This window comes from Lissotriton helveticus, chromosome 2_1, assembly GCF_964261635.1.
Source record: "Lissotriton helveticus chromosome 2_1, aLisHel1.1, whole genome shotgun sequence".
In the NCBI taxonomy this organism is placed as follows: Eukaryota; Metazoa; Chordata; class Amphibia; order Caudata; family Salamandridae; genus Lissotriton; species Lissotriton helveticus.
This window is the reverse complement of record NC_136059.1, coordinates 304932884-304955656: the sequence shown is the minus strand read 5'-3', so window position 1 is coordinate 304955656 and position 22773 is coordinate 304932884. Positions and strand designations below refer to the sequence as shown.

Here is a 22773-nt window from a genome sequence, read left to right as displayed (position 1 = left end):
ACCTTCCGTGCCCTCCCCCCACCCACGGTGGTCAGTGGCGTCTCGTGTCTGGGTTGTCGCATGGTGAAGTGTGTTAGTGACCTGCGGAGTCTGGTGATGTCTAAGGAGTGTGTGTGTCCATGGTGGGAGCTATGGCGGGTATCACCTCCCCGGGTCCCCCAGGGTCCTCAGCTTCATCTTCGCCTTCGCTCTCCACTGTGTTATCCCTAAGTGCCTGGACTAGAGTTTCCCAAGCTAGTGCCGCTTCCTGGGCCTTCTCGTCAGGCCCCCGTCGAGCCAGTTGATATCTGATCGTGCTCTCCGCCGCCGCCCATTTCTGGAACTCAGTTAGCCATTTCCTATGTGTTGGCGCTGCCTTCGCTTTCCATCCCCTAGTGAGTTCCCTCTTCGCAAGGAGTAGGCCCATGTCTATAAATTTGCTTGTCAGTTTATTCTTACGTGTGTGCGGAAACCAGTGAAGGAGTGTAGTTGCACTATCGTAGTGTAGCTCCCTCCCTGTGACCGCGTTCATGGTACCGCCCACATCCCCCCAGAAGTCTTGTAAGCGTGGGCAGTCCCTCAGCATGTGCAGTAAGTCTGCGTCCAACCGTGCGCATCTAGGACACGCTGCATCCTCTGCTCCAAAGTATTGCGCTATTTTGTGCGGAGTGAGATAAGCCCTATGAAGGATGTAGAGCTGTATTAACTGGAACCGAGCGTTCCTCGTGCTCTTCTTGGGCCTCTGAACCAACTGGGCCCACGTCGTATCCGGGATTTCCCTCTGCAGGTCAGTCTCCCATTGGGTTTTTAAGCGCGTAAGGGGTCGCAAGGTGCTCTCGAGTATTCTGGAGTGTAGGCACGTGACTGCCTTGACCGTGCCTGCGGCCATCATCACATATTGACATGGTGGCAACGTCGCGGGTTCACACAGTCCCTCGCCCCAGTGCGCTTGGATCCCTCGTACCACCGCCGCGTGTAGCAAATAGCCACCTCTCGGAAGGTCGAATTGTTCCTGTAAGGATTGATACGGCGCGAGTACCCCGTCAGTGAAGAGGTCTCCCACCACCTGTAAGCCAGCCTCCTCCCAACTCCGAAGGCTCGACCAGTCGCCTCCATGCGGCAGTGCCGTGAGCATACCCAGTGGAATCTCGGGTGCGTACGGGTGACCGGTGCCCGCGCGCTTATGCACGCGGCTCCAGCAGAGCCTCAATGTCCGCTCCTCCTGAGATAAGTCTCTGAGTGCTAGCCTCTGCTGCAGGGTGATGTATGCCAGCACATGGCGAGGGGTGCCAGTGTCCCTTTCCTGCTCCGGGCCCCGGTATACCCTTGCCACTTCCTGTGTGAGGAATTGCAGCTGGGCGGCCAAATAATAATACTCGAAATCAGGGACCGCGAGTCCGCCCTCGTCCTTCGGGCGGGTCAGGGTCGCCAAGGCTATCCTCCGCCTGCCAGCCCCCCACAGAAAGGACACCACCTGGGATCTTAGCCGTCGAAACACGGCACTTGGAATCCACACTGGCAAGGTTCGAAAGAAGTACAGTAACCGCGGCAGGGCGATCATTTTTAGCAACGAGACCCGGCCTGTCATTGACAGCGGGAGGGTGGCCCAGAAAAGCATGTTACCCTGCAGTGCTCGGATGCAACGGTTTATATTGCCTTCTAGCAAATCTGCGGGTTCGTGGTAAATGTATACCCCTAGGTAGGGCAAACAGGCCGGCTCCCAGCGGGGCACGGGCCGGGTCATGGGGCACCTCTCCGCTTTCCGGAGGGGAAAGAGGCAAGTCTTCGCCCAGTTCACCTTCAGGCCCGATACTACTCCGAAACGCGCCAACAGGTCTTCCGCCCCCACTACTGCCTCTTCGGCATTCTCCAGGAACAGTAGGAGGTCGTCCGCATATAATGATATGTAATGGCGGGTCCCGTCCACCTCCAGGCCTTGGTAGGAGTCACCTTTCCTAGCTAGTGCTGCCAGCGGCTCTATCGCTAGGGCGAACAGCAAGGGAGAGAGTGCACACCCCTGTCTAGTGCCCCTAAGCACTGCATATTTATCTGAGATCAACGCTCCTATTCGCACCCTAGCGCCCGCTGACGCATACAGCACCTCCGTCCACCGCACGTACTCATCCCCAATGCCGAAGCTTCGCAGCACTTTGTACAAGTAGCCCCATTCCAGGCTGTCGAAGGCTTTTTCTATGTCGATCGCCATCACCACCGGGGCCTTGGCGGTCGGAGGAGGATCCGCTACGAGCCTCAGCAACCTACGGATGTTGTGAGACGTATTCCTAGTGGGGATAAAGCCCGACTGATCCCTGTGAACCAAGTCTTGCATGTGGGCCATCAGCCTGGTGGCCAGGACAGTGCTCAAGATTTTATAGTCCGTCGTGAGCATCGACAGTGGTCTGTACGATGCCGGGTCAGAGCTGGTCCTATGCGGCTTGAGCAAGGGGATCATGAGCGCCTCGCGCATCGAACAGGGCAATTCCCCCCTCTCTTTCGCCTCGTTATATATGATTTGGAGCCGTGGGGCAAGGATATCAATGTATTTACCATAGAACTCGACGGGCAGGCCGTCCACTCCCGGCGTTTTCCCGCGCGCCATTTTCTTTATGGCCCCCCTAATTTCCGCCAGGTCAATCGGGCCCCCAAGGGCTTCCGCTTGGTCTGGTTCTAGGCACGGCAAGTGTATCACAGACAACAAGTTCTCTAACATCTCGGTTCGGTCCGCTGGGCTCCCCCTATACAGTCGCTCGTAGTACGCCTTAAAGCATTGTAAAATGTCTGGCTGGGTGCAACACTCGGTGCCGTTCGCATCAATCAGGGACAATATTGGAGCAGCACCCCTAACGGGGTTTGCCAACCAGGCTAGGAGCGTCCCCGTCTTATCTCCCTCAGCGAGCGCTTTGGTTAAGTATGTTTTGTGATCAAAACAGCGAAGGCGCTCCACTTCTACTGCCAGCGCTTCTCGCGCCGCGCATACGCTATCCTGCAGGTCGGGGCGGTTGGGCCGACGTTTCTCTACCTCCCGCAAGGCTCGCTCGGCCTTGTCCACATCTTCTACCAGTGTTCGCCGCACCCCCGCGAATTTCCCTATACAGTGCCCCCTTACTACCACCTTGAGCGCGTCCCATTCCACCGCCCTGGAAGAGGCCGTCCCCTCATTTTCGGCAAAGTAGTGGGTGATTCTATCTTCCAACGCTCCGCTGAACGGCGGATCGTCCAAAGTGTCCGGATGAAGCCGCCACGTCGGAATTGGTGAAACCACATTCATCCAGGCAAAGGTAAGAAGTAGGGGGTTGTGGTCCGAGATCGTGCGTGCTAGATATTCAGCACGGGCAACCATTGGTAACACCGACTGGGAGCAGAGGAACGTGTCAATGCGCACGTGGAGGTCGTGTATACCCGAATAAAAGGAGTAATCCCTTGCAGTGGGGTGCTGGGCGCGCCACGCATCCGTCAGGTCCCATAGCCCCTGCCAGTTTGATCTGTGTTTTGCCAGTCTGTGAACTGGGGATGCGGGTAGTGGTGGGTGCGACCTATCGAGTGAGGCATCTGCCACGGAGTTGAGGTCCCCCCCCAATAGCACGGAACCCGTAAAATAGGAGGCTAGCTGTTTGGTCAGTCTATTAAAGTACGATGCTTGCTCTACATTTGGCGCATAGGCGCTGCAAAGTGTCAACTGACGCCCCCGAAGCAAACCCTCAACCGCCACATACCTCCCTTCCGGGTCTACTGTGTGCCTAGTAACCTGAAAGGGAACCCCCGCCCGGATCCAAAGAAGTGTTCCCCTGGCAAACGCCGAGTATGTGGTGTGGAATAAGTGCCCCCTCCATCTCCTCTGCAGTGCGGTGCCCTCCTTCTTAGTTAAGTGGGTCTCTTGGAGGAAGGCTATGTGTATCCCCCTGCGAACCAGGTAGGCGTGTACCTTGTGTCTCTTAGTCATGGAATTTAGTCCCCGCACATTCCAGGACACACACTTCAACGAACCCATGTCAGCCATCACCCCAGTCAGCGCAGGATAGAGCAATAAATTCCCGCTTCCGGACACCAGACACTTTCCCACCACTTCCCATCCCCCCCCCCCCGCCCAACTTCCCAACCCCAAGTACACCTCGAGTCACCCCAACTACTCCAGGTCCCCCCTCCCCCAGAACAGGACCCAACTGCGAAGCTGAGGCACCCATCCAAACTAGTGAGCAAACGTGCTCACGTAAACTTGTAGTCCGCAGTAATCACCACGGAGGCCTTATGGGCCCTGTGGTGCGTGAGCTGGCTACTGAACCTCTCAAGCCACGGTCCCAGGTCCCTCTGCCCCACAATACTCAATGCGACTCATAAAAGGAAAGTCTCACAGTAGTCTGTTCCAACATCCATGGGGGGCGCCGCCTCCAGGTTCTCTTCACTCAGAGGCCGCGGACAGCTGTCAGGGTTCAACGATTTCCCCCGACGTCTGGGGGGTGATCTTCGGACCCCTAGCCCCCTCTAGTCCCGAGAAGTCAGTGTCCGATCCCGTGGCCAGGGCCTCAGAGGCCGATTCTCTTGTCGAGTGGACCGATGCCGTTCCCGACACCTCTTTAACCGCCTGTAGCGCAGCTCTCCGTTCCTCTTCAGTTTGCGACGTAGAAGGCTTCTTGGATCCCCGGTTGCGTCCCCGGAGTCTTCTCGACCGTCTGATCGCATGTTTCTGGTGCTCCTCCTTGGCCCGAAAGCGAGCCCCATCCGTGCCCGCCTTGTAGGTGTCCCACCAGGCCCAGGCATCCGCCGGAGATTCAAAGAACAACGCCTTGTCGTCTACTATCACACGCAGCTTGGCCGGGAACAGCAGGGAGTATTGCAGACCCTCGGTACGTAGCTCCTTTTTGATGGTTAGGAAGGAGGCTCGCTGTTTTTGGGTCTCAAATGTATAGTCTGGGAACAGCGTGACGTTACTATTGTCTACTTGAAATGGGCCCGCTTCCCTGGCCCGCTGAAGGAGCCAGTCTCTGTCTTTATAATGGAGCAATTTGATAACCACCGGTCGCGGCGGGAGACCCTGGCGCGGGGGTCGGGAAGGCACGCGGTGCGCCCTCTCAAGTGTGAAGAAGGGAGATAAGCCCTCCGGGGCAACCACGGTTTTGAACCATTCGGTCAGGTAGCCCACCATGTCCGTGCCTTCCTTTTTTTCCGGCAGGCCAACCAGGCGTACGTTATTCCGCCGACTGCGGTTTTCAGCGTCCTCCGCTCTCTTCTCTAGGGCCTGTATTCGCTCCATCGCTTCCGTGAGTCGTCCCTCCATCGATTTGTGGGCCGGCACGACATCTTGTAGGGCAACTTCCGTGGCCTTGACCCTGTCTTGTAGCTTCGCGTGATCTGCGCGCAGGTGCCCCAACCCCGTCGCTACCTGACCAATATCGTGTTGTAGTGCCTCCTTCGTGGCAGCAATGGCATCTAGAATCCGGTCCTGCATCAGCTGGAGCTCCGTGGGGGGTTGCGGGGAGTCGTCCGGCGCTTCCGCGGCTGGGCTCCCATCCCCCTTGGGTCCTCTAGGCTTACCCATCTTGCACCTCCCAGCAATTCAGGGCCCTCCGGGTGGTCCGGCGTCAACGATGTCTCCCGCAGTAGGCCGCCGCTAGCCCCAATGCAATCTCGCAACCAGCCGTCGTCGGGCGGAGAGCCGGGTCTTTGGGGGTCGTGTGACAGAGATCAGAATTGGCGCCAGTGAACCGTTATGGCACATCCGCTTCTCCCGGTAGCCAGGCGCCAGGGGTCTGCACCGGGGTCCACCAGCCGGCCCCACCTGCCGGTCAGCAGTCCGTGGAGCTCCCCTCAGCGGTACAGCAACGCCACCGACCCGGAGCCACCCTCCACGCAGGGATCACCACCGGGCGCCAGAGGTGGGGTGGAAAGCGTAGGATCCACAGGGCCCCAGCGGGCGTATCTCCCCTTCCAGTCTCGATTCCCCTCTTCCCTCGGGTCCAGGGCCGAGTCAATGCCCCTCCGTCGCGGAGACAGTTGCACCCTGCACGGTCGGTCCGGGTTGGGCCACCGCCCAAGCAAGTCGCAGGCCCCGACGTCGGGCTATAATGCGCCCCCCTGAGCAGGGTCGTGCTTCCTCCGGGCAGCCTTTACTCACATTGTCCATGGATGGCCCTCCCAAAGCAGGCCCAGAGCGTCACGGCCACTTCCGGGGGTATTGCGCTGGAGCAGGGCTCAGGGGCGCCCACAGGGATCACAGGCCCCAAAGCCGGGGCCTCGAGTAAGCCCCCTCGCTGTTGTGGGCGGAGCTCCGCCGGAATACCACTCCCGGGCGGACCTCGCACTGATCACGGGATCTGCCGCCGCTCCAGGGGGCCGCCGCCTCCGCTCACCACCAGACCCGCACTCCACCGTGCCCCACGCTGTGGCCTCAGGACCTCCGGAGCGGGCACGTCTCTACTCCGCAGCGGCAGCGATGCAGGGAGCCGCCATCTTGTCCCCAGCCGTCTCGGGAACCTCTCACCCCTCTGCGTCCGGTAAATTTGGCGTAGCGGCGCTCCGACCCCACCGGAACAGACCTGTGGGCTGGCTCCGGGATCGACCCGATTTCCACGGGGATCCCGGGTCTAAATCAGGATGAAAGGCGGATTACGGGGTTGAGGGTCGGGAGCCTCGCTAGGCTGCGACCGCGTCCATCGGCTGCTAGCCACGCCATGCTAGCCCCACTTGGAGGTAAAGTTGTTAGAGCGTGGGGAACATGTGTGGGTGTGTTTCTACAGGTGAAGCAGTAGGTGAAGTGTCCTACCATGGTGTGTGGTGCAGTATTGCAGCAGAAGGTGAAGCAGCGGCCTGGGTCGAGTGAGCAGAGTATTGCTGCTGTGTGGCAGTGGGGGCTGATTGGACCAGAGTTTGTGGCGCTGGGTGTGGTCCATGCATGAACGGGCACAGACGGGATTGCCTCTGGCACACCTGCTGCACAATCGTACCATACCTGCCATTGAGTAGGTCCAGGGAAGGGGAAGGGAAGCGAAGGGGGGCAGTGGGTGGGTCTAGCTGGCGCAGGAAGGAGTGGTCAGAAGTAGACGCGGCGGGACAGCAGATAAGGAGCTTGGAAAGAGGCGGGGAGGTGGTGCAAGGAGCATGAGGCAATCACAAGGGAAGAAAGAGCATGAAAGCATAAGATGGGCATGGCAGTGCAAGCAGCAAAAAAGGTTGAAAAGTGCAGGTGAGGATGAGAAAGCAAAGAGGCATAAAGAATCTAAGAAAGTAAGAAAGAAAAGTATGAAAGTGGCACAAAGAGGCTAGAAACGAGGTAGATAAGGCATAACATGGGGAAATGAGAGATTAAGAAGAGGGCAGAGACACAGGAGAGAAAGAAGACAGAGGAGGAGAGAGAGCAGCAGCCGAGAGGGAGGGAGCCTCAGGCGAAGAGCCGGGTCCGAAAGGGCCTTCAATGTTCAGAGGATTGATCCAGGTAAGTATAAGGCTGAGCCTAAGTATCTGCTCATTAGAGTCGCACTGTAGCCACAATTAAGTAGGTCCTGAGGGTGGGGGGGAGTGTAGAGGACGATGGACTGGGTAGCTGGTGCAGGAAGAAGAGGCAGAAAGGAGACACAACAGGAGAGCAGGTAGGGAGCGGGGGGAGGTGCAGGAGGGGGTTGTGGGGAGTGTTAGGCAGCCACGAGGGGAGAAAGGGCACAAAAACACAGATGTGGTGGTGGGAACGGCAAACAAGGCTGAAAAGAGCGGGTGAGGAGGAGAGAGAAAAGTAGCACAAAGAGGCTGAGAATGGAGGAGGAAAAAGCACCAAAAGTGTGATACAGAGTTATGAAAGTGGCACAAAGAGGCTAAAAATGAATGAGAAAAGGCACAAAAAAGTGTGAGAGAAAGAGGAGTATGAAAGTGGCACAAAGAGGCTACTAATGGGGGTGAAAAATAACAAAAAGTGAAACAGAGAAGTATGGAAGTATCACAAAGAAGATGAAACAGGAGGAGATAACACACAAAAGGGAGAAGTGAGAAATTGAGGTGGGAAGAGGCCGAGGAGATAAAGAAGATAGAAGAGGAAAGCGAGCAGAAGGAGCGAGGCAGGGAGCGTCAGAAGAGGAACCGGGTCCATAAGGGCCTTGCCTGGTCAAAGGACAGGTCTAGATAAGCATGGCGCTGGGCCCATGCACCTAAACATTCCATTTGACAGATCCAGCATAAACAGAATTCAGAGCTGTGCTTAGCTGTGCAAATTATGCATGTTTGTCTAAATCTAAGTTTGCCTAGTCTATCAAATCACTTTCATATTAGGGTCGGGGCATTTTCATTGAGGTCAATATTTTTTATATAACACTGTTTAGAGAAAATCCCGTATTTTCTCTAAACAGTGTTATATAAAAAAATATTGTCTCTAACTGTTCTTTTACACATAGAACGATTGGTTCAAATTGAGTTTAACTAATTATCTAACAGGATAGGGAGTGGTTTGTAAAACATAAATAACACTGTTTGTTCTTTACCCTAACCACAAGGTTGAAAAAATTGTGACTAATGTGAAATTATTGTATGTGACATTATTACAAATGTGCTTTTGTTAATGTGAAACCTGTCTGGGTATATTCGTCTTGTGAAGTATACGTATCATGTGTATTGTCTATGTCTATGTGTAAAAATTGTTATTTATGTTTTATGTCTCAATAAGGCGTGGTCATCTTAGGCCCATTGGTATAAATAGATGATATTGCGGCGTAAGTGTCTTTTCAAGTTTAGATTGTGGTGTTTGTGATGATTTCTATTGAAATTGTAGATTTGATCAAGTAAAAATGAAACATTTCTCTTACTGAAATTTAATAAAGTACATTAAAATAAAGGTTTCAGGGTCACATTGAATGATTCACTTGTGACCAGATAGGGAATTTAAGAGCAAATATCAGAATTGGCATGTCGGTTGTTGCGTAGTGATTATTGGTCTCAGGCTTACTGATGAGAGCCAGAACCTTTATTTGTTAGACAGTAAAAATCATCTGGGTAGGACAGCGTGTAAACACAGCGCATGTATCATATCTCCTAGGGTGAGGCGGATGCTTCACCGCCGCCTTTGATCTGTGGTGGTGCTTGCGTGCAGGTTTTGCTAATGAGGTTCCCAGGAGCTTGCAAGAGGTAGATATCTCTTTTTTTAAATTGATGATTTTGAACTTAAGCACTGTGTGATGGCTTTCAGAAGCTGCCTGCTTCTTTTTCTGGTATAACTGAATTAGCTGCAGAAGGCAGCTGAGCGCGCAGACTGCATGAATAAGTCAGCTTTTCTCATAGCAAATTGAAACTGATTACTACAAGAAGGTATTGCCTGATGGCATGACCTAAAGGCTTTCATTTAAAGATGGTTGAATGCAGATTATATGGTAATACTGATGCAGAAATACACCTAATTAGTCATACATCATTTCAATAGAAAATGGGTACACACAGGCGATGGAAGTCGGGGTGCGGAGGAGAGTGCAGCACCCCCAAAAATAACCATGCTGGATTTCAGAAGTTGAATGAGCAATAAAGTTGCCTTTAAGTGTTGTGTTTATCTTGTCCCATTTGCTAAGCGTTCAAAGACAAAGGCCAAAAGTCAGGATATATCTTCTGACAAATTGATGCTTATTTGGAAACTGGTATTTACTTTTATTTTTCGGACTGCAAAGTGAGAGGATTTTGTTACAGTCACCAAGGTGACAATCTTGCTGGGGTACGTACAGGAAGTGAAAGGAAAGGTTAGAGGATGCCACTTTTTATATTTAACACAACAGTATTTAAATGCCTCTAAATGATCCAGACACATTTTAAAAAATATACGAGGAATGAGGAAAACACAAAAGATGCACATTTGTTTTTAATTCTGAAGTGTGATCAAAACAAATCAAGACACTTTACTTTGTGACGTGCAAATGAGAAATATTCGCAACACGATATCCACAAATTATAATTTACCAGTAACTGCAGGCCTATGACAACTTAGTGCCAACTTCAACAGAAAATGTGCTGTCTGTAAATGATGGTTCACTACCACTCCATGCATTAGTAATATATTTGTGAAAGTGTACTCTAAAATACACCACTTACTATACACCACACTCTTACCACTCTCCGGCTGAATGGGCGTGACACATTTGCTACACTTGTGTTTTTGTGTGGCACTTGGATTTTTCACAATCCCTATGACTTCAATCACACATAACATTAATTGCATCGCTCCCCGTGTGAAAATTGTTCCAGCACCTCTGGGTACACAGCACGAATGAAAGTGATGTAAAGCTACAACCTAAAAAGACAGAATTCTTGCTCAAGGACTCTAACGGAAATAGAAAGCAAAATGTGTCTTAGTTGTATCCAAGGTACGCTAAGGGAAGCCCAATCCATGCCAGATTTTTAGCATAACCCACTATGTAAATGGCTTGCATTTAGAGATCTAAGGCATGGATATCCTAGCAGGATATCCTGGAAGCCTCACATAGCCCTGACCCTCTTGTACCCACAAAAGCTTTTGCATAAACATTTTATTAAGACCCAAAAGTCGATCCACTGTGATGGCACCTGCTGAGCAGTCATAAAGGCATTTCCTGCCAGCATCTGGATGTTTTGACGCCTGAAGATCCACAGGATGGTGACGTCCAACCGGCCCGCCTCCATGTTCCAGCGGACAAAATATTATGCTGCGTGCATAATGCCGTGTGCTCTTCCAGCTGTAACAGATGGGATGTCTAGCATTAGCTATTTAGTGTGAGGATGGCGTTTGATACATTAAATACAAACACCATTGTCACACTCCACAGCTCTGGCAGCAAAGAGGATAATGGCATGTTGCAGACAATAATGTGTATTATTCCAAATCCGGTATTGACAGTGTGCGGCAGACATCACATTTAGAGCCTTACCCTGTAATGAACAAAGACAAAACAGAAAGATATTAGTTCTCCAGTGCTTGGAAAGCAATGCCTTACAGAAACAAGTTTCAGCTCATTTCATGTCACTCTCCAGTGTTGTCATGTACTTGCTGTTATAAACTATTGTGCTGTTATTTGGTATGTATTGTGGCACATTGGTGTGTTGTGATTTCTGCATAGCCATAAGCATTTATGGGACATGCCTTTAGGGACACGCAATTATTTGGTTGTACCCAAAACCGATTCGCTCGATGGAAGGGATTAAAAACGATGGAATGGAATTATGGTTAGAGTAAATACCAGTGGTCAGAATTGATTCAAGTATTTTAATGCATAATGTTTTGCGAGCGAGCTTGCTGTTCCCAGGAGTTCAGGCTACACCTGACTGATGAGCTCCATAATAGGGAAACATATTGGAGCTTGCTGGTGGTCTGATTCAGTGTTAATATGGTCTATCATTTCAAGCTTTTCTGCAGGTGCCAATTTTGGTTTACACATAGTTGATCCCTGTCTTTACTGCCAGAACCTTATATCCCAAACTTCCCAGCTGGCTGTGCTACTAGGGATCAAACTGCATGGAATAATAGTGAAACCTGCCTGAGTTTGCTTATTTTCTCTTCAGAATGCATGAAATGTGTAGCCAGTGGATGAGCACTTCAGGTTGGTCTGTCATTTCATAAATAGCAGCCAAGGCTGATTTACATATGGATGGTCCCTGGTTATGATGACACAGAGGAACTGGAAAGCAACACAAGAGCTCTGTCCAAGGTATTTCGATGTAGGAAATGATTCAAGCTTTTAATACATAAATACTTTGCTTTCTAAGTGATGCACACTAAATGGTTCAAGTGTTCCCTCACCTGGTTCCTTTTGCACTTCCCTGATGAGGCTGCATATCGCTGAAACAAGTCTTAGTTTGCTTGTGATCTCATATATAATGCTGGAGCGGCCCGTGCAGGTAAGAGCAGTGGGCCGGGGTGGTGGGGGAGAAGACAGACGACAACAAGGGAGAATTAAATTTAAAAATAGGTGATGTGACGAGCGCAAGGTAAGTGGTTTTTCTTTTTTAAATTTAATTTTCCCTCGATGTCGTCTGTCGACTCCACCCCCACCCGGCCACTCTTACCTGCACAGGCCGCTCCTGATAGAGTGGATCTCAACATTAGGGTCGGACTGGGTTGTCTGTTTTGGGTGGTGCCGGACTGATTTGCTTATTGTTGTCCTTGCTCTACAATGGCACAAACTCTGGTCTCAAGTTCCTGATTCAAATGGGATACACTTTAATCAATTATGCAAAAAATTGCCTGGGCTTTGTTTTGTTCCCTTAAAAAGGGGGTGGAGACTAACACTTTGAGTTGGAACTGAACCGTCATTGTAGGCCAACACTGGTTTGCAAATGGTTGACTATTCTATGTAGTTGAATATCTCTGTGCTAGCAACTAAAGCAATTCTAATCAAACATAACAATGCAGACCCATATGCTTGTGAATCAACATGATTACAACATCACCGTCCACCACGACATAGCATAATAAATCCTACGACAGTAAGATACATCCAGACATAACTCTAAACATATACACAAAGTAGCCCACACAAGCAATTAATTGGCTATTATTAAGAATCCCAAACACAATGGATACCATTAGATGTCTACCACATGTATGCAATGGACACACATGTCGACCAAGAAATATCCAAGCAACTTCGTGCAACCTTCCAGTTTGATCCTTGAAGCTCACAAAGCTGACACAGAAACCTAAATGAGACACAGTCCTGCTAAATCTATGAGCGCACTACTCCAGAAAAATGGATCAAAACCATGTCTGTAATGAAAACCACAGACCCATCTGTAAAGTCATTCCTGGACGGCCAAAAGTGGTTTAACACCTGAACTGCGGCGGTTTTTCCGCCGCGGTGCGGGCGTTCTAAAGGGTAGGCGGGGCTTTGTTGGCCGTTGACCGACGGCAGCACTGGGGAGGGAGTGCTCCCGTCGGCCAACGGCACGGAAGGGGTTATGTTGAATTATGATAAAAACAATAATAATTCTGTAGATCTAAAGGTAGCAAGTCATATGGAGTAATGGTTCCTGACCATTACTCCATATGACTTGCTACTATTTTATTGCTAGTATTTGCCCCAAAAGATGGCAGGACTAGGCATTAACATGTGCTCTGCACAGGGGGGAGGCTGTCCATGATTATACTAACTCCTTTTGCGAACACTGGGAAAACTAGGTGCACGAACATCCTATCATCCTATTTCTTATTTGCATTTTGGTCTCAGATTTAAAGTCCAAGGTTTGGAGATATGCATTTGACGTTAATATGAGGACCCAAAAACTTTTCTAATCAAAATAAATACTTCACTCTGTGAGTGGGATGGGCAGTATGGAACAAATCCGGGCTTGATAAACTCCAAATAACTTGGTGCCAATATAAGTAGGTTGTAAAGCAAGAGGTCGACAATAGTACACCAATGTAGTGCAATGTACACTTGTGGCAGTTACCAACAGAATGATGCAAATATTGCCGAAACTCGAAACACACTGCCACCTTCCACTGAACACAATGAAAATCATCATTAGGACTCCTACCACCAGCAGAGCAGTAGAGATATCAAAAGAGAACGCAGTGGGTGAAAAAAACAACTATTGTGCAGTATGAGTGCCCCACGGCTTCCAAGATTTACACTATGTTTTGTGTGTAGGTACGTTTCACTCATATTCTATCTCTTCAGTGAACTTTACTCCAGAACAAACTAAAGGTTTTATGAAAAGCTAGGGCTACTTCTTTACTCCTAATGCTAATGTTATTTTCCATATACTATCTTTGGTCCCACCTAAAGTCAGGTTAGCAGTCTGTTTTTCAAATACCTGTTGAGTATAGTACCAAAGCTTTATGTCAGCCCTCTGCATATCACTGGCTGGCTTTCCTGTCAATCTTATTTCCTCTCTTTTTTATTTAATGGCTTTCCTTCCTTTTCTTGTGTCTGTCCCTCCTCTGGAGCATGGTTGTTTTACAGTGTTTCTAATAGGATGTGTGGTATCATCACTCTGATTACAATCAGGGAACTACTTTTTAGTTTTCTTTCTTTACTTCGTGGGAGTGCATACGTTTCTTCCTCTCTCTCCCCTGAATGCCTGTTTTCTTTAATATTTTTGTGAACTCTTTCTGCAATGCATGTTGCTTTCCTCCCCACAAACTCCATTGCTCTCCTACTGCTCTCTTCTCCACTGATTTCCACCCATCCCCACCAGTTCCTCCTCTGCTATCCTACCCCTCCCCGCTCTTCCATAGCATTTTATGCCCCACAGGTTTCTCTGTTGCTCTGCCCTCTCTCCCTCCTAATTGCTGCTTTTGGTCTTCTACCCAGGGATCCTCACCATGGCTGCCCTGACTGTTGCTTTCTCCCACTTCCTCTCCTGTTCTCACAGCCCTTCTTGCGATTCCACCACTTTTCATTCCTCCAAAATTTCATCCATTGCCTTTCATCCTCTCCATCATTCCTTGATCTGCCGACCATTTTCACTCTTCTACTGCTTTTTGTCACCCATTTCCTCCTTCCTCTCTGTTGTTACTTCTCCCCACCCTTATTCCTTTCTACTTTTTATTTTCTTCATAACAAAAACATTATTCTATTTTTTGAGGTGAGAGGGGCGGTGGCTGCACGCTGCTACCAGGCACCTCAATCCTTTATTTTTGTGTGACTGTGATTCCTGTTTTGTAATTTAATTTACCATTCAAAAAAGTCTGTCTGCCATCTTGAAATAGTAAATTAAACTTTTTTTAAAAGCTTAAATTACCACTGGTGTATTTAAATATGAACACACGTAGCATACTGTTACAACACATGCATACGCACGGATGACCATCTTGGAATTTTTTTTCTTCAGAAAACTTGGTTCAAAATAGTCACTCATGCATGTGCCCGCATCATGATGCCCTGGTGGCCTTTTTTGAGTTTTTCTTTCATAAAGACAAAACATTTCTAGATCCATCGTTGTCCATTTTGTGTTTTTTTATATTTATTTTTAACTATATTTCCCAGGCCAATAGACTTACTCCAGCCTTATAATATGAGACCTGTTGGCTTTGCCAATGCTTGCTGCTCAGTGCTAATCGTGTTCATCCAATTTTGCTGCAAGACATACAAGATGAAGAAGCTAGAACTGAGCGTCCAGGTCAGATTAATGTATACAGACTAAAAACACTCCTGTGGGATAATCAAGGCAGCATTTTGCTTGCGATTGTATTGTAGGGAATATAATGCTACCTGTATTGATGTTTCTTTACCTAAAATACTGCAACCATATCTTGTTATATGTGTGTTTTTTACGAAGAATTCATCCATTAAAAAAACATTCTGTATAGTCTTTCCTTCTCGATGTCAAATTAATCACATTATCAACCTAATAGGCACCAAGTATATTGTTTTCATTAATTCATTCATACATCTATCTATCCTTCCACCCCCCCCCCTCTTATTATTGGGTCCAGGTAGGCACTCACATCATCCATTAATCTTGAAGGTTAAACACCCACTTATCCATCGATTTTTTTGAATGCTGTTTATTATGACATTTCTGTTTTATGTTTGGTCTGTGTGTTGTCTGAATACATGTACGCCTCTATGCCTCCTAGGCACATGTCTATGTTTGGTCCATGTGTATGTGTTACATTTTCTGCTTTTGTATTCCACATCTCGGACTTTTATATGCCTCAGTTGTGCTGTCAGATGTCTGGGACTGTGTTTCCACACTGTTCTGAACTTTCTCAATGAGAGGAGTCACAGGAGTCAGGCATCTTTCTTTATGGTTTGTGTTTAGAAAGATCTATTCATTGTAATGCTTAGCAATGGCTTGTGTTTGTTTCTTATGGAACCAATGTGTGAGCACAGAGTGCATGAGTGGGTACAGTCCTTGCAAAGCACATGTTGTGCCTGAAGATGGAAGTCAAGTTGTTATGTTCTCTCTCATTCAATGACCGTTAAGGTATGTCCACTGTGTGGTAGCTTTCAATGGGTGGTCTGGTTAGAGGGTATTCTGGTGCCAACTATACTGCTCTGGGGCTTTGGTGTATGCAAGAGGGGACAGGTATAGTATCCAACTTTAGTTTTAGATCTGTGAGCTTGAGGAATGTGTTGCATGAGTGGACAGGTATAGTATCCAACTTTAGTTTCAGATCTGTGAGCTTGAGGAATGTGTTGCATGAGGGGACAGGTATAGTATCCAACTTTAGTTTTAGATCTGTGAGCTTGAGGAATGTGTTGCATGAGTGGACAGGTATAGTATCCAACTTTAGTTTCAGATCTGTGAGCTTGAGGAATGTGTTGCATGAGGGGACAGGTATAGTATCCAACTTTAGTTTTAGATCTGTGAGCTTGAGGAATGTGTTGCATGAGTGGACAGGTATAGTATCCAACTTTAGTTTCAGATCTGTGAGCTTGAGGATTGTGTTGCATGAGGGGACAGGTATAGTATCCAACTTTAGTTTCAGGTCTGTGAGCTTGAGGACTGTGTTGCATCACTGAGAATTATCTTGCCAAGTAAATGGCGTTGGCATGTTCACCAATCACAGACCAGTTTCTGTCCAAGATGGTTAATAGTCCCAGACAAACATCATTCAAATATATCTCACAATCACATGCTCACAACTTTCAATAACGTATAATAATGAAATACAAGAATCCCTCATATCATCACAGATCATCCTCTCTCTAAATTATCCAAAAACCACGGACTGGCACCACTTGGGCGTTGTAACTAACAGGCCACTGGTTCAAAAGTAGCAGAGGCTACCTCTGCTTATATCTACTTTTTCTCTATATGAAGGGGTGACTATATATGTTTGATTTTTGTAAGGCATATGTGCATATGGGTCAATTGGTTCTTTTTCATGGTTATCTGTTTATATGTTGCTGTGTGCATGGGTGTCTGGATGTGTAATGCTTTAATTAAGTGTCAAATGTATTGACTTTCCAAATGCTTGTTTTGGTTAGGTATTTGGATGCTTGGTAATACATCATATATCCATGTCATCAAGTATATAGATGTTTCCATTCTAGGCTCTTCGTGTGAAGTGTCTGAAAGCATGAGACCAGCTTCTCAAGTAGGATCAAGTAGACGTTGACCCTTTTTTGGAAAGCGGTAGCAGAGGTCACATACCTCCCAAAGTCCTTTCCATATCATTTAGAAAATGAAGCCTCTCAGACGTGAATGTGGACAGCGGTTACTTGCTTCCATCTCCTCTCTTCAGTCGGTGTCGCAGGACCTTGGGGAATCAGTTCATGGTCAGAGACATCCAGTATAAAACATACCACTGAAACCGAAAGTTGAGAATTAGATATTGAAGTTGATTAACTGTCACACAAAGTTGGTAAAACAAGAACTTCTCTGGTTAAAATGTGCTATTTCTACAAATATCAGATAGCTCCTCGTCTGCCTAATTGAAATGCAGCCATAACCCATTCGGTCATTTTGAAAGTAGTTCGTTCACACCCATGATTTTTCCAAATTCACTATTTATAAGGAGCCTCACAAAAATTCTGAGGTCTTTCCACTAATATCTATGAAAATCACTCATTGTTATGCATAGGCCTAACCATAAACTTGCAGATATTCCACTGGTAGAAAATGCTGCTGATTTGAGGTTGCTAACGGGCAAATTCATCTCAACCTTTTTTCACCTCTTATTTTTCCTGGTTGAGAAAATGCTGTACCTACATCCTTAGAAAATGTGAAAGTACTAGGGAAACTGACATACTCAATTTGCACATCTATTACATCATTTTTTGATACTAAGAGTGGAATAACAAATCACGAAGAATTCGGCCCGCTACATCTCCCCACCTAGAGATACAAATACCAGTTGCACTGATAACTCCTTGGAAAAGGCAGAAATACTGCCTAGTAGGAGGTTTTGAGGAATAGCATGCAGGAATGCACCAAAATCTGCATGTTTTCCCCTGTGTTTCACCGAGAAATTCCAGCTACTTCCAACAGCTGAAATCTCTGTATGAAAAATGATAAATTGTAATCCATATGTCGAGAAAGCATTTAATATAGTCCTACTTTCGTTGCTACCACTTACAATGAAGTGAAGTGCCATACAAATAAAAACAAGACTAAAACGTCAAGAGAGTGCTGAATATAGTCCTGCTTTTGTTTCCAATTGAAACAAAGATCAGATTGCATCATTGTTGTTGTACATGTGTTTGAAACAAAAATTGTAACATATTAAAGACCTCCTTGCAATTCACTTAAAAAACGTGAAGCAAATTCCCAGTCACGGCAGCAGGGATAGGAAGGTGCTTAAATTATTTTGAAAATGCTTGGCTCCACAGCAGTAAGGAAAAGCTGCCGGGAGCTGAAAGTTAAAAATAATACTCAGGCCTAATGGCAATGAAGAGCAACCAACAGGTACTAAAAGGTTTTTTTTAAATACTCAGCCCTTCTGGTAATGAGAAAAAGCTAGCAAGAACTGAAAAAAACAATAAAGGGTCGGCGACTTTCGTCAGGACCATTCAAGACAGAAAAATTCTTCTTTTAATAGTTAAAACAGGTGAAAGTATATTCCCTTGATTTCATATACTGTGGTATAGCTATTCAGGACACAGGGAACTAACACAGCACAGAGGCACCGCGTAAACAAAGGCGTCAGCCACATCTTCCCCTACTCCTATGGGGCCCGAATAGGAGTCCTTTAACCTATTTGGAGACAATGTACTCTTAGCCGAAAAAGCTAATAGCTATACCACCCTATATGAATTCAAGGGAATATACTTTCATCTGTTTTAACTATTAAGGGGACAGTATTCCACCCACTTAATTAAGATTAAGGGATCCCCCTAGAAATCAGACGAAAAAAGAATCTTTCTGTCTTGAATGGTCATGACAAAAGCCGCAGAACCTTTATGGGCGCAGAGAGGCTGAAACATGTAGACCCAGACCACACTATAGGATGCGATGGATTCTTAGCATGTCCACTTGATGCATCCAGCTTCTCTTTTTAATCTTACACTTGTCTAATCTTTATTAAGAAAGTTTTTTTAATAATAGACAAGAGGCAATTTTAGATCACTCAATTTATTGTGGATCCCAATGAAAAATCTCTTTGAGCATAAGAGATTACCTCCTGGTTGGAGGAAAGAAGACCCAATAATGACACTATAGCCTACAAGTACGTCAGTGGCAAAGCATATAAAACCAACCAAAAGTAGTTATTGAAGGTCCCACAGATTTTTCTCAAAGGAATCCTCTTGAATAAAGCTCCAACTCACACATTGATTTTTCCCTTCATACACGTTTGGAAGCCGAGTGGGACCTTTTAACTCTTAGCTCCTTATTTCTTCCATTTGATATTTAAGGATATGTACAGAACTGCCATGGGAAAAATCAAGGTGATTAAAGTTGCTTCTTAGAGGCAGCTATTGTTCCCTGATAGTGCCTAGTCCTTTTGTTGTGTATTTTAAATTAACTTGTAGCATGTCTCTTCTTTTCTTCCACCGAGTTTGTATATTAAATGTAGAAAAATAATATGATGCTAACAGATCCAGTGGAAATCTTTTACCACAAGTCAACTGGAATTTCCACCTCAGAGAGCAGCGCCTAGAAGCTCTCTAGCAATCCATCTGCTGTTCTGCTCCAGTGTAGAGTTTGGAGTTCCTGGAGTCCACTGTTTCTTATAGAGGCATAGGCTCATCACACTAGCTCTGGAGGAAACTGTTAATTCCTTTTATCAAGTAAGCTCCCATATTCTAGATATTCTTTCTGTGCCCGGTGACTGCTTTACCTAATCCAGTTTTCCTGTTTATTTTGCATAAAAGGTGGTGTTACACAGTTTGCACTAGGTCTGATGCAATTTCACTCTGACATTTCCAAATTAAATATCCTGCAATGGAACAGTGCAATTTTCACCAGAATTTCCACACCTTACAAATGCAGAAACAACATTTGCACCATCCACATGACAAGCACAAAAACATTCTATAACTGTGGGTTAGTGAACAATAGGACTGGCATCAGTGTATTTAGTGTCTCTTTATCAGATACAAAAGAAATGTGAACTTTTTGAACTTCAAACATATTTCTTCTGCTTACCTTTACTTAAATATGTTACTGCATATGAAGCTGGGTTGCATTCTGTGAAAACCTCCGATCAAATGTATTATTTGTGTCTTGAATCTATATGCTACGGCAGCACTAACTGCATCAGGGAAATATATCAGGTACTTTGATTCATGTTTGAATCAAATTTTCAGTCTAGGAACTTCTTATTGGACTGCACTGCAGAAAAGCAATATTGATAGTACTGATAATGCTCATTTCATACTATTGCCTCTTTGGGTTTTTCCGAGGACATAGTCATTCGGCAAAATTTATCAGAAAATGGGACTGATGTAGATTTCGGCAGATGGGATATTTGTCAGAAAGAGCATTATAAGGCATTGTATTCAATGGCACTTGTAATACAGCAGACGGGATATCCATCACGTCTGTGATGAAGTAACCAGTTCACTGAAATCTAAATTGGGCATTAAAAGCCCAGAAAATGACCCAGAAATTAGGTATTTCCCTAAAATGAGTGCAGAAATAGCAATTCATCTCCTAATTCTCCATTCCACAGGGTGAAAGCTTGGAAAGGGGTTGATAGAACTGCAACTCAGAATTACGGCATCAGGTGGTAGCAGAGTTCAGGGGTGCAGAGTTAGCCCATCATGAGCTCCACAACTCTCAGGACGAGTGCCTAAGTGTTGAAAAAGAGACCTTGTTCATATGTTAATTTAAAAAAAAAAATGAGGTAAACTACATCCCAGGCACCTCTCAAAGCTCTTCTCGGCATCTGTGCATTTTGATAATAATTACGGGTTTGCTTCACTTTATGAAGCTTTTCTAAAACCTTACCAAACTTTATAAACTTCACTTATTTAGTAAAGTTATTAAAAGTAAACAAAAAAGGCAGGATCAGGAGATTTTAGGCAGGAAATAAACAGTAGAGCGCTCTTTCTTAACCAGGAGCGAAATTGAACAACATGAACAACTTTTGCAAAGTTCATGAATTGTAAATGTTCTGCACCGTGCATAGTCACACTGCCTGTTACGTAACATTTTCTTCTGTGGTAAACTTGATAGGTTCTTTCCTGTGGTATGACCTGATTAAATTCCTTTAATATAACAGTCAGAAGGCATACAGGTAAGTAGGCCTATAAAGGTATAGTTAGCAACCTTTAGTGTTAGTGACGGAAACTGGTATAGGATTGTAGAATTCAGTGACACATTATTATCTGAATGAAGGAAGCTCTTTGGGTTCTTAAACATCTTCAAATACCTTAGTAAAAGTGGTGGTAAGATATTGCCAAACGTCAATAGTAAAGGTAGGAGTTGGTTACAGCAAAACAACTTGGAAATCTATGATTAATCTGATATGGTAATCTGTAGTGGTTATTGCCAGAATGTCAACATTTTGATGAACCATGGATCACTCTTATACATTCCTTGATGAAGATAGTGTAAACGGCATCATCTTAGCCTCAAATGAGACACTAGCACCAAGTTCAAGAGATTAATACAGAACATTATCCAAACATGGTGTGGCTCTGGGATGATATGAATTTATGCCATGACATCAATGCAAACCAAATTGCAGATACTAAACCTTATTTAATTTTTATAACGGAAATTTCAAATACTTTTTTGCATTTTAAGCTTTTTCATGAGGATAAGCCTAGCACTCGGATTTGCAAAACCGTGGTTTGCGAATCAATGGCATTCAGCTGACCAATACGTAGGGGCCAGATCAGTCATCTGCCATAAACAACACAGTCATAAAATGGAGGGAGGACGAGGTGACTCCAAATTGCCTGACATCGAACTCTAAAGTAAAATGGAGTCAGTCAGGTCAACAAAAGGTCTGCAAAAAGTTTGATTTTGGAATTTGTGATTTCCTGAATGACAGTCGCACCAAAGAAGCTATAAACATGTAGCAATGGGGAGGCTCCCAGGTGCTCAGGGACACATTTGGAAATCGAAATATCACGAGATAAAAAATGGAAACATAAATATAATAGATGACCACTGGAAGTTGCTATAAGGTTCAAGTCTCCGCTCATCACACTTGGAGGGTTTTTGCCGTCTCAGTGTACAACAGCACCTCTTGTATGTCATACTGATCAATGCAACAGTGCACATCATTTGACACAATATGGCTTGTTATCCTAATCAAAGCATGACATCAATGGGTCACAGAATGCAGTGTTGAGAGGTAATTTGATGATTCCTTGTGCGCTATAAAAATCCCAAACACCTCCACCTACATTTACTCTCGTACCAGCATCCCTGGATCACTAACTGACCCTCGCAGCGATTAAAAGTGCTGAATCATCTTTGCACGTTGTTTTAAGTAACCCGCTTTCTTATGATGTTGCATTTCTAAGAATTAAAAGATGCAGTCGCCATTTTGTTACCTTTAATTTTTCTGTTTAGGCCCATTAAGGTAAATAATCCTTAGGCCTGCAATACTCACAATTTCGGACACACGATGCGTTCTCTGATTGTGGCCTCGCATTACGGTTTCAGAACGGTGGGCCTGAGCGTCCATATCCTGTTCGAGGATTTGACGTGGCTTTGAACGGTACACGGCATCTCTCTCTCCCCTTCTTCCAGTCACGGCGACGCAGCAGCACCGTCCACCACACGTCGACGGCAGAACCTTCTGTCGTCGGGTGACCTCCCTCCTCTCCCTTTATGGGCTTCGGAGCTTTTAAGTAAACAGTCCTTTCTCGTGCTGATACGTCACGTTGGATATTGATTCCTGAGCACTGGCGCCCCGTCTACTGAGCTGCAGCCCCCGCTAGGCAAACAAAGCTAAGCCAAAGAAATGTTTAATTCTTATCTTTCTGTAGCTCTTTGCATATGTGTGTGGAGAGG

The 22773-nt window shown here is 46.3% G+C and overlaps 1 long non-coding RNA gene across 1 annotated transcript; it reads right to left on the bottom strand.

Annotated features, from left to right (window-relative positions):
• Positions 1 to 9778: 9778 nt before the first annotated feature.
• On the bottom strand, positions 9779 to 22569 carry LOC144817930 (uncharacterized). Its single transcript, XR_013607001.1, has 3 exons — positions 22370 to 22569; positions 17014 to 17167; positions 9779 to 10839 (listed from the first exon to the last, which is right to left on the bottom strand). It is a non-coding gene; the product is annotated as an uncharacterized LOC144817930 (long non-coding RNA).
• Positions 22570 to 22773: the final 204 nt, after the last annotated feature.